At 39.9% G+C, this 12,776-nt stretch overlaps 1 protein-coding gene and 1 pseudogene across 6 annotated transcripts in view; one reads left to right on the forward strand and one right to left on the reverse strand.

Annotated features, from left to right (window-relative positions):
• The window catches only part of UNC5D (unc-5 netrin receptor D), a 531,156-nt gene that overhangs the window by 80,085 nt on the left and 438,295 nt on the right, over positions 1-12,776 (forward strand). The window lies entirely within an intron of this gene.
• Positions 11,966-12,404, reverse strand: LOC140605518 (small ribosomal subunit protein mS33 pseudogene; annotated as a pseudogene).

Below are 12,776 nucleotides of genomic sequence, written 5' to 3' on the forward strand. Positions count from 1 at the left end.
AATAACAGTAGCTAACATTCAATGCACCCTTAATAAATTCTAGGCACTGTGCTCACCACTTCAGCTGCATTATCTCATTTAATTGTTCACACTTACAAAGGAGAGAGTGACTGTGGAATAACACTGGGAAATTTAGTAACTTGTCTGTGGTTTCACAGGTGCTAAGTGATTTGCCCAAAGTCATGGAGATAGCAGATAGGCGAGGCAGCTTCAAACTCTTCATTCTTCAGACTCCATGGCCTCAGTCCTTAGCATGAGATTTCCATCTCTAACACAGTCTTTATCACATATTCATTGCTCAGAAGGACTTTTTGAATCGAGAAGAGTGAGCCTGAATTCTGTTGAAACAAACTTATAATTAGAAGACCAAAGTTTGAATTTCATCTATGCCACTTTTCGCTTTGTGATGTTTCACATCACTTCTCTGCACTTTTCTTCAGCTTTAAAATGCGGTGGAAAGAGTTAAATGAGCTCTGAGGTCTCGTCTAAACTCTGACGAATAAAATCAGAAGTAGTGACTAGGAAATCATTCAGAACCGCCAGCTGATGCACCAGTTAGTGGGCAAATAGCTATTGCTTTATTCCAGTTGGTCTTCACTTCAGCTGTAGTGGTATAATTCCATTTAGATCCAATCTAGATACGTTTTTGCAGGGCCTCTATCATTTTTCAGAATGTTTGAAAAACAAAATACATTTAGGCTTCTAACTCTGAGTTTGAAAATCTGAAATATACATAAGATGATATGAACGAGGCTGACTTTGAATACCATATAGTGGCATAGCTGGGGGCTGCAATAAAAAAACCTATAAAATTGAACTCGATATGAACCATGACAGGCCTTCTAAATGCACGGATGCTTTGGCTTTCAAGTGTATTCTTTTGCTGCATTATACAAAATGTGGATAAAGTGATAAGTGAGTTTAAAAATGATTGTGTAAGTGAAGTGCACTGTCACACTGTAAAGCATTTTGCCTCAGGGAGACCAAGAATGTAAGGCAGCCACATTTCCTTTCTTTTAAGTGCTTTTTGGGTTGTATAGGGTTGTCATTGATGGGCTTGTTTGTTTGTTGTTTGCTAAATTAAGATTATCTTAGTTTTGATTTTTTTTTCTTTTTAGGAATTGTACTTCAAAGGGGATTTTTTGAGAGGCAGATAAATAGCAAGATTGAGAAAGATCAGAACTGAGAAAAAGAGAAAAGAATCAGAGAGAGAAATAGATGTTAATTCATAAGCCTATAATATATAGATACTTGAAACTGTGTAAAGGCACAGGGCTGTTACCTTGGTGGTGGTGGTGGGGGGGGCTACTGGGCGTGCTTTAAGACCAGTGATGCAAAGAAATTAAAACAACCAAAGTTGGTGACTATGACTATGACCGCTCCCTTCTCTAGCTGTTTATAGACTCCTGAGCTTGGATATTGCCTCTGCCCCAGCCTCAGTGCCATAAACATTCACAGAGCCCTTTGCTCCTCTCATATGGTAGACTATTCCATCCATGGAGGTAGCAGTGGCCACAGAGCTTCAAGAGGACCTGCAGGTTGGTGGGCAGATAGGTGCTGTGTCTACCTGTCTGATCCTTCTGTCTTCTATCAACCGCACTGCTGGTCTGATGGTTCATCAGTAGTTAACCAGAGAGAAAGCAATTCCAGTTTATATTACCAGTTTCACCAGTCTTTGAAAATGGACTGACCTTTGTGGTCAAGGCTAACTACATGCGCATTTTTATAATGTTTCCTTCCCATCTTGAACTAGTTGTTCTCCCCACCAAGAATAATAATGAAAGTGACATGAATACAGTTGAACTGCTTGATACAAAATAAGAATGGGCTTTGGACTCAGCCTTACATCAGGCCTCTGCCACTACTGACTGTAGGAAATTTGCCAAGTGCTTCCATCTCTCTGTGCCTCATCTGGAAAAGGGAATACAATGTTTTCTTTGCCCAGATCTTGGAAAAGGCAGGTGCAGTGTGCATAGGGCATAGTTCCTTGCATATAGGTCATGTTCAATATTTGCTAGTCATTATTATTATTACAATTTCACTTGTTTTCTCTCTTGCCTGAAGGGAATAAACTCTTCTTTTAATGTAAGGAGGCCTTGCAGTTAAACTATCTACTGTGTGTTCAGACTGCAGAATGACTCCTGAGGACCTTCTGTTGAGAGAGAAAATCATATAAGCTTGCTGATTCAGGCCAAAACAGGCAAAAGTGAGGGTGGACATAATGCTAGGAGTGTGCTCACCTGGCAGTTTTTAAATATAATAATGTCAGATATAGGTTTAGAGTTCAGTCTGCATCCATTCCGGAGGCCTTCACTATCACTATTCTACTGTAATACAGCGGAGCAGGCTTATTAAAAGCTCACTCTCAAAATTCTGGGTCTAATATTCCCAAGCACACATCTTTCAAGTTCTAGTGAGGATAACAGTAGTATCATTGCCACCACCAAGCAGGTGTCTCTCCTTTATTATTTAGTAATAACCTTAAGTATTTCCAAAATGCAAAGATTTCATTGGAACTCATTAAATTTAGCAGCTCTTTTGGTTTAGTAGCTCAATGGTCAGAGCATTGTTACCAACACTAGTATGTGGTTTTACAACATGAAATGTTGGTAGCTAAACAACATAATTTGACACGATCAACCTTCAGTTTTGTAGGGGCAGACCAGTCCTGGTTAAGACCACGCAAGTTCTGGAAGTTCCATTTCTGGGCTAAGAAATCTGATAACTGGGCATCCCTGGATGGCTCAGTGGTTTGGCGCCTGCCTTGGGTTCAGGGCACGATCCTGGAGTCCCGGGATCGAGTCCCACGTCGGGCTCCCCGCATAGAGCCTGCTTCTCCCTCCTCCTGCGTCTCTGCCCCCCTCTCTCTCTCTCTCTCTATCATAAATAAATAAATAAATAAATAAATAAATAAATAAATAAATCTTTTTAAAAAAAAGAAATCTGATAACGACCACCACAGACAAGTGCTAAATGCCCTCCGCACCTCCCGTGTCACTTCCCTTGGTAACTGCAGTGGGGTCAGAGGAGTGGGTTTAGTTTGAGGCCTGGGAAGCTGGCGCCTGACAACCAGCTGGTTCTCACTCCAGCATTCACTGCCCCCAGAAAGGCACCCACCAGAGCTTCAGCTCTTGATCACTCCTTCTGAGAGGGGTCGATCTACAGCTCTCACCAAGTGCAGGTTTCCTGATATTCCAGCCCAGCTGGGGGAGAGGAACGTGTCCTAATTGTCCTTGTGAATAAGCTGCTCTGAGATCAGAGATGGATTTCCCTTAAGACTTTTAAGCACTCTGCCTATTTGCGTGGGGCTGGTTCCATATCCTGACAAAATTTTATATTTATTGTTTTGTAGTCTTGAAGTGACTCCCTCAAACTGTGTAAGTTTTAGCTCTCTCTGAAGCTGGGGAGTGAGTATTTATTTTAATCACTATCTCAGGGTAAACCTTATACTACAAAGTTGAGTGTAGAACATAGGGTGCTTTGCTACAATGTTTTAAAATGTTAAAATAATACCTTGACTTGTGTCAATTACCAATTACCAAATGCTCAGATCTGGGAAACTTGGGGAGGGCCTCAGGTTCAAACCTAAGTACTATTAAGTGAATTAGCCCTCAGTGTCAATCAAAATGCCTCTAACAGCATTTTACTTTGTAGACAAGGTGTGGCAGACAGTCTCCTTCAGCAGACATCCAGTCAGTTTGATTATTTTTTCCACTTAATTTTATATGCAGCATGTGCTCTACCATTTTTACATAACTTCATAACCCCAGAGATTGGAATAGCAGACATCGAGGAAAACAGATGAAAAGAATAAGTTAAAAAAAAAAAAAAAAAGACACGTAGACAATGCAAAACATAACCGTAGAGATCACAGCTGGGAAGGACAGGCTGCATCAGTAAAAACAGAGCAGAGGTGCGGGGCCATCAGTGTAGGGGCAAATTGATCAAAACTAGATTGTCCCTAGGGATTTCACTGTCAGGGAGGTGACAGTCATACATTAGAACAACAGGTGTCAGTTAGCCCTTTATATCTTATATAGAGGAAAATAAGTGATGTTGCACGAAGTAAAATGGAATTAAAGTCAATACATTTCTTTTGCTCCATAGAAATTTTACCGTATCTGAGGCTGGATGTTGTGTCGGCTCAGGCACAAGCGGTGGAGTTGGGAAGCTAGCTTTTTAAATTTAGGTATAGTTATTGTACAATACACTGCGCATACTTAAAGTGCACAGTTTGATGAATTTGGACCTATATAGTCCATGTGAAACAGTCACCCCAGGTAATAAACTCAACTGTCACCCTCAAACATTTTCCTCATACCTGTTACAAGTCTGTCCCTGCCTACTCTGTACTCCCCTTCAAGCATTCACTGATGGGCTTTGTGTTACTGTCGATTAGTTTGCATTTTCTAGAAATTTATATAAATGGGATTATCGGGGCTCCTGGGTGGCTCAGCGGTTGGGCACCTGCCTTCAGCCCAGGGCATGATCCCAGAGTCCCAGGATCACGTCCCGGATTGGGCTCCCTGCATGGGGCCTGCTTCTGCCTCTGCCTGTGTCTCTGCCTCTCTCTCTGTCACTCATGAATAAATAAATAAAATCTTAAAAAAAACCAAAAACAAACGGAATTACATACGTTCTTTTTTATTTTTCCTTGGTCAGAATTCTCACTCAGCTTGTTTTGAGATTCATGTACATTGTAGTAGTTTTCTATTGCTGAGTCGTATTCTGTTGTATATACCTGTGACAATGTTTATGGATGTTTAGATCCTTACTGCTATTTGGCTGTAAGAAATAAAACTGCTGTGAACCTTCGTTTGCAAGTCTTTGTATGTATGGCGACACATTCAGTCTCTTGGGTAAATACCTGGAAGGAAAGTGGCTGGGTCCTATGCTAAACACTACTTGGATTTAAATCTTTGTTGTACCACTTAGTAGTTTATGATTCGGGTTAAATAATTTAATCTCTGGTATGTAAGGCACAAGTCTGTTAGAAGGATTAAATCATATGATTCATGTGAAGTATTTAGTACTATGCCTGATTTATATTACACATTGATCATCTTAACTGTATTTTTTTTAAACTTCAAATATTTTAAAACTTTAGAAAATTTCAGGGTTGAAATTTCTTAGCTTTATTTCTTGGGAAAATTCATCCATGTGAAAAGTGATTATTTTGTCATGCCGCACAATGGTGGATCTTATAAAGATATTTAAAAGGTATGTTTACTTGTAACAGGAGGTATGTGCATGCTTATTAGCTAATGAAATACATAGAAGGTTTAGCAGGCCAAGATTTGTTGAATTGATAGATTGACACCAGAGATTTCAGTTTCTAAAAGACTATCCCTATATTAAAATGCACAGAAATGTGTAATCAGTTTAATGAGAGTTAACAATAAATATCTATCTATATATGAAAAGTCAATAATAAAAGAACTGAGATAAAGAATGCAATTCTGTAGCTTCTCCTTTCATTCTTGTGTAGTAATTGAGGGGCGATCTCTAGATTGAGAGGGGATCCACTTTCCTTATTAGCTGTGTTGCTTTGGGGACATTATTTAACCTCTCTGCCATTTAGAAGAATTAGCCTCCAGCTCAAAAATCTGTGATTCTGTGACACATTATATGACAAGGTACTTCTTTACCCATTCTGACACTACCTCAAATCTAAATATTGAGTTGAAATCATTTTTTAATTATGCCCATGGAGAGTTTTATGATTGCTTAAGGAGAGGTGTAGATATTAATGTATTTATGCAGGAGTCCTCTCTGGGTGTTCAGATTCAGTTCTGTTATCTCTTTGGTCTGCATGCTGAAAGCCAGCCAGGTATCACAGGAGGTGGAGATAAGCTCTTGGGTTTTATCACTACTGACTAGGGGTCAGAGTTGGGCAGCTGCCCTCCCTCCAAGTTTGCTTGAAAGTCGCCTAGACATGAGCAGTTCACAGACATTTTTCTTTCCTGCCAACTGTTGTAGTATCCGGAGGAAGGACCCTTTTCCAAAGATGTGGTTTTTGCAAACAAATCCCAGATAGACATTAGGAAGTGCTGATTTTTCTTCTACTTTATTTTTAGTTTTACTGTTGTTTGGATATTATTTTCAGTGCTGCTGCCTTATATGAAATTAACCATAACACTGCACTTAAATCGACACCTGCTGTCTGTCTTTCCAACTAGCAGCTGGATGAACAGATGCCAGTGAGCAATTGCTGTCCAATAACCACCCTGCACTATTTTGTCAGGACTGTTATTTGCATTTTTCATATTTCTTTATTTATATGTATAGCTGCTTTTCCCTGAGTAATATTCAAAATGCTGACCCCACTATAGGAGAGTAATGATTTAGAAATACTGCAGTGGTGATAAATTCTGATACAATATATCATAGACTTGAACTGCAGAATGATCTTAATGCTGTCTTTTTCAGATGCACACTTGAGGAGACATCAGCGTCTCTAATAAATTTCAGTCTCTTTGCCCCCACATCTCAACAGGACCACCAGAGCAGTCTGCAGGGGAAGATTTTTGATAGGAGTTTCCAAGGTTGTAGCTAATATCTCTTCAGTTAAAAATTGGTTACTTTCTTTGAGGAATCCTGAAAGGCAGGGGAAATTTATTTGGCAGTATCTTATTTAGAGCTTGGTTTTAAACAGAATAATTTCTTTCCATTCTGACATAAGGAAGTAATGTTTTGGGCCACTACTGACATTTTATTCATGCATTTAGCCTATTCAGTGAGTCTGCTGGGACTGAGCACGTGCACTGACTTCAGCTTCCCAGTCATCAAGAAAGCAGTCAGCTTTTCCTACTGAGTTCAGAGAATGTGCCCCAATTTGTGGGCAGTTCCTCTTAGCATTCCAGTGTGGTACACAGCTTACATTGAATTTTGCTCCTTTCAGTAAATTGCTAGAATGTTTTCTCTCAAACAAACTCAACTTCTGATCATCTTTGTTGGAAAAACTTATAAAAGCCTCATTCTATGCAAATATGGAAAAACTGTATCATCTTTCCCTATTCTAGGACCAAAAAAGGCAAATCAGATAGTCAAAAAAGTCAATTGTTGGTTTAATTTCAACATTTCCAAAGTGGCAATCATATTTTTAGTTATTACTGTCAAAGTTATAAATTATTAAAGGTCTGTGTTTGTGATATTTTTTCACTTCTGCATTAGCCAAATTGATTGGCATGCGGTAAAAATTTAATTTGCCTTTTGCTTTCTCATTGCTTTAAAATGTTTGCAGAATGCAAATGATTATATTAAAATTGTTGTACAGTATTCACAATCACTGTGCTAGTTTAGTGTTTTAAAAGGAAACTCAAAATGAAACCCTTCAACATTCATCCATTGATCTTCTTGAATGTATTTTTAAACGCAATTTCTGGGGAATTAAATGATCATTTAACATAAAGGTAATATACTCTCCTTTACAATGTAGAAAGTTCATTGGAACCTATTCTCACAGGATAGGTTGCCAAATTCTAGTGTCCCAAAAGGCAGATTTGTCCAGGTTTTCAAATTTGCTGTTCTTAAGGGTTTTTTCTTTCTTTTCTAAATGTTGAGCAACTAATAACAATTGGCAGGATGGATTTGTGTCTAAAATTCAGTGATGCCTTCAGCAATATTCGTTTAATCATGTTTCGCTTTGTCTGTGTGTGTATACGTGTGTGTTTATATATGTGTGTAAAATAAGAAAGGCCCATGAGATGATTTGCCAAAAAGACGTTTTCCTTAGGATAGATTTAAGACCTGGATCAACTGAGCCACAGAACAGTGGATGCATAACTCATATTCTCTAGTGACTTTGGAGATTTTCTGTTAGAGACCACTGCAGGATTGGTCTTGGGCCACTGGGGGCAGAGGAAAAGTTTTGTTCCTATCTCTGACTTCAGTACGCTTTTCTCTCTGCCTTACTGTTTCAGAAACACTGCAGTTTCTCCACTGCTTTCACACCTGCTATTTACCCTCCTTTGGCCTATGCCCCCATCCAGAGTGCATTTAACAAGTCAAGAGGACAGGACTGGTGAAAGAATTTTCAAAGGCACCCTTGCACACTCCATGCTCACAAAAGGACACAGAATCAATTTATCCCTATAGTACAAAATACTCCTCTGTTTCATGGCAGGAATATCTGTTTCTAAATGCAGATCTTCTTGGGAATGCCTTGTTGGACACCCTGAACAGGATTATGGAAGAATACTGTAAACTGTGTAATAACAGATACATCAGCCTAGCACGAGGTTGTCTGTGGACCAGAACTGTTCCTGCTCTGTGGGGTTTTATTTAGTGACTGATTGCTTTACTTGCAAAATGCTCACTGGTTTGGTGTGTTTGAGGGTTTAGATAGGCATTGTAAAGTGTGGATGAAAACAATAAGGCAGCAGATGGGATTGAAGAGAGTATCTCTTCATGGTCATGGAGATGATTTGGGAATCTTCCATTTGCAACTTAGAATTTATCTCTATTTTGTCTCTGGCACCCATGTCCAGAATTCTCTGCTTCCCTCTTCACAATGTTTGGTCACGTGGGATATACCACTGGGAGAAAAACCTGAATATGTGTATACTGCTGTGCAGAGCACGGATAACAAGTAGTACCTGACTTAGGGACCCTAGAGTTGAGACATACATAATAGCCTCACAAGGGAACCAGCAGATTTGTTGATTTGTTACCAGCCTTGAAACTCAGAGGCTGCATGTTTCTAGTCAGATGTTAGGTAGGTAAAAAGCATTTTGGCCAAAAATCTATTCCTTTGATACCCACCTTCTTCCTGAGAGTACAAGATATTTCCAGGAGAATAGAATGATTTTCTATATCTAATCTTCCATAGTTTAAAAATGGTTGATTTCAGAACTAAGGAACGTACCCTGACCTATGACTATTGTAACAGCAGTTCTCTGTGATTATTCATTTATATTGTTAACACAACTAAATCACGAAGATTTTGGGGAGCCATGACACTCAGACCAAAATCCCTAGAATTTTTTTACCATATAAATTAAATTGAAATAGTTCAGAGTTTTTCCATTATAATTTAGAAATGATTTTTATAAGTACTCAAAACTATATGTGGGAAATATAAGACATTTAGCATCCATTTTTTGATATATATGTATCTAAGGTGGAAAAAAGACAGGGCTTAGTTAAACAATTCTCTTCGAGTAGAGTTCAGCACTACAGGGATGTTCATTCTGACCTGACATAAGCAATAATGCTCAGATAGTCTTCCAGATAGAAGGGTAGTGAGCGGAAAAGCCAGAACCAAAATTGAGGCAGTAGTGTCAGGGAGAAGCTTTTGTTTTTAGAAGGGACAGATTTGAAGTTGATTGAATGGATCCTTGGATATGCTAGCACCATTGGATTTGCTGCTTCCTCTTCTTTTACAACCATTTAAAGACATTTTGGCTTGTCGTATTGATACAACCTTTACATACATACTCAGAAGAAAGTCAAGATGCTTAATAATCATGTAAATTAGGCAGAGCAGACACATCTTTGATAGGAGAAATAACTAATAACAAAACACGTTATTAACGAGTGGCCAGTGATGTGACAAATATTTCGTATAAATGGAATTGATAGTGAAACATGCAGCCGCCAGCTAACATTTTTAAAATGAGAAAATCATAGCTAATTCAGCTTTATGAGACAAACATATTTAAAGAGATGTTGTATAAATGGCTCTTGGAGTAGCATGTGGGTTTTTTTTTTTCCCAATTATTTACATTTAGGAGAATATGGCAAAATGTTGAGCACTATAATTTTAGAGTAGCCTAAATGACATGCTTCATGGTATCAATACTGTAGAATATAGGTTTTGTCCCCCCCCACCCCCCCCCCCCAATCTTCAAGACCCTGGGCTCTCAACCTTGTAACATCCTGTAAAACTTAACTCACCGTTGATGCAATTATTGAAGTGATTTCTCCCAAGGTGATTTGTGGGACAAACAAAGCCCTTCATGGAATTTTTAGGACTTTGGAGCTCACAGGTAGGAAACTTGTGAATAATATAAAATTCATTGAGGTCAGTCTATGAGTTCTGGTTATTCCCTGTAATGTGAGTATCCCAAGTAGGTCAAATTCTGTCTCATGGACAGACAGAAAGAAGAAAGGTGTGGGACTGACTTGATCTTCTAGTGAGTGACCACATGATGCCATGTGTCCTTCTGATTCAAAACACATTGACGATGATCTTCTGTGATGTGTGCAGGAAAGTATTGAACTATCAGGAAAGCTCTTGGTAACCCACTGTGTGCAGATAATGGGAGCGAGGGCAAGAGAAGCACACCATAAAACCAGCTGGCCTGTCACATAGAAATCACTTGTATCTTCTAGGGTAGATGACTGCTCTGCCAAATCCATCATTTACTAGGAAATAGGGAAGATGTCTACAGCAGTGTTTTTTAACCATTTTTTTAAAGTGATGTAAGCCATCATCCTAAGGAAAACCTGAGATACTTGCTAAAAACCCAGATCCCTGAGCACAGACCTGTTTTAACACAATCTCTGGGAAGACTGTGTGTCATGTACTCTCCGTTTAGACTCGACAATTGTTAGTATTTGCCAGATTTCCTTTGTATCCTTTCTTATATCTAATGCAGAGGGGATGTTGTTGGGCTATTTCATAGTAAGCTGCAGGCATGTGACACTTCATCCTTAACTGCTGTCGTGCCATAACATTTTAAACAACTTTCTGCAGCAATATTATACCAGCTGCAGCTTGAAACGAGTCTTCCAAGTAGTCATTCCCCAACTTGAACATGCAACAATCTCCAGGAGGTCTTGTTAGAGAGTTTCTGGCAAGTGTAGTGGGTCTGGGCTGAGGGCTAGGAATCTGTGGTTCCACCAAGCTCCAAGCTGAGACTGACCCTGCTGGTCTGGGGATACTTGGAGAGAAGAACCTCTATTGTAGCAAGTTGAGACAGATTGTTTTTAATGAGGAGTTAAAAAAAAAGACTGGTTTTGGGACACTTGGGTGGCTCAGTTGTTAAGGGTTCCAGCAGTTGGTTTTGGGTCAGGTCATGATCTCTGGGTTGTGGCATGGAGCCCTGCATCAGGGCTGCTCACTCAGCAGGGAGGCTGTTTGAAAGATTCTCTCCCTCTTCCCCTCCCCCTGCTGTTATTTGGCCTCTCTCCTCTCTCTCTCTCTCTCTCTCTTTAAAAAGGAAGAATTCTTAAAAAACAAAACAAAACAAAAACAAAAAACCTGTTTCTAGTCCAGTCTGATGACTTCCTCTTCTTCTCCTTCTCTACCTCGAATAATTGGATGAGAATGCTTTAAATTATGCCATATATTTGTATTCTTATCAAATGTGTTCTTTTTTAAAAAAATATTTTATTTATTTATTCATGAGAGACAGAGAGAAAGAGAGAGAGAGAGAGAGAGAGAGAGAGAGAGGCAGAGACACAGGCAGAGGGAGAAGCAGGCTCCATGCAGGAGCCTGATGTGGGACTCGATTCTGGGACTCCAGGAGGATACCCTGGGCTGAAGGCAGGCGCTAAACTGCTGAGCCACCTAGGGATCCCCTGTAGCATTTTAAACAATTTTATTTATCTAATGATATTAATCTTTCACACAAGCCTGAAAGTTCCATGAGGCAGGGAATGTTTTCTCTTGCTAACCATGGTATTACTAGGTAATAATGTGAGCTTTGTGAGCTTGGTGGTGGAGACAGTGGTTGAAGGGCCAGAGGGATGACAGAGGTCGGGCTGGTGTAATGGATCCTGGGGAGATGAAACAATGCTCATTTAACGAGTCTCCTCCCATGATCCCAACCTTACATTCCCACCCCAAATGAGTCTGTCTTCAACCACCTATGCATTCACTTCTTCAGAGAAAGAGGTAAACCTCACAGTATAAAGCCAAAGCCAGAATAGCTTTGCAGAATTAGAAAGTGTCCAAGGAACCAGTTATAACTCAACTGGATTGGACTTCAACACAGAAATGGTCGTGTCCCTCCAAATACTCTTCAGTCTCGGAAGCTCACACTCCTCCAGCAAGTGGAAAGATAAATATACCTTCTTCTGTGGTCAGCTGCTGAGGAAGAACTTTTCTCTTCTGATGGACCAGCACTATTTGTTTTTTTGTGGCTCTTTTCCCTTCTCCTTTCCTAGGTTTTCCTTTGCCACGAAGCTTCTTGAGACGCAGCTGCTCATCCTTGAAGTCCTGATGCTCGTCTCTATACAGGCCAAGGAAACATAGTGTCCCATGAGTGCAAAGTGTTGTGATTTGGATAGCAGTCATAAGTCTCCTTCCTCTTGGCCAAAGGCTGCTCGCTAAATAGTTTCACCGCTTTCATTGATTTGGAGTCAGTAGGCCTGGCAATTTCACCCAACAGCCAGGCACTCAGACGAGTCATGTGCAAGGCATATTCTGAAAGGGAAGACATTTCCTGAGCAGCAAGAGGCCCCTCTAGGGCACCTGTCTGACTTGGTCAGTAAAGCACGTGATTCTTGATCTTGGGGTCATGAGTTCAAGCCCGATGTTGGGCGCAGAGTTTACTACTCTCGACCTTCCTCTCCCCTCAAATGTGTTATTTTCTGTTTGTTGTTTACTGAGTTCATCAGCCAAGGACCGAGTATCCTGGGTGAGAACACAGATAAAGACCAAGTACAGTGGACAATGTTCGTGGGGCAGGTTGCTCTCTAAAGGTTTGCATTCTAAGGACATTGACTATAGGACTCAGATGTTTTGGGAGAGATTAGTGTTACCTTATAACACTTCTTCTTCTTCTTCTTCTTTTTTTTTTTTTTAAGATTCTGTTTATTTGAGAGAG

This window comes from Canis lupus, chromosome 15 (genome assembly GCF_048164855.1).
Source record: "Canis lupus baileyi chromosome 15, mCanLup2.hap1, whole genome shotgun sequence".
NCBI classification, from domain to species: domain Eukaryota; kingdom Metazoa; phylum Chordata; class Mammalia; order Carnivora; family Canidae; genus Canis; species Canis lupus.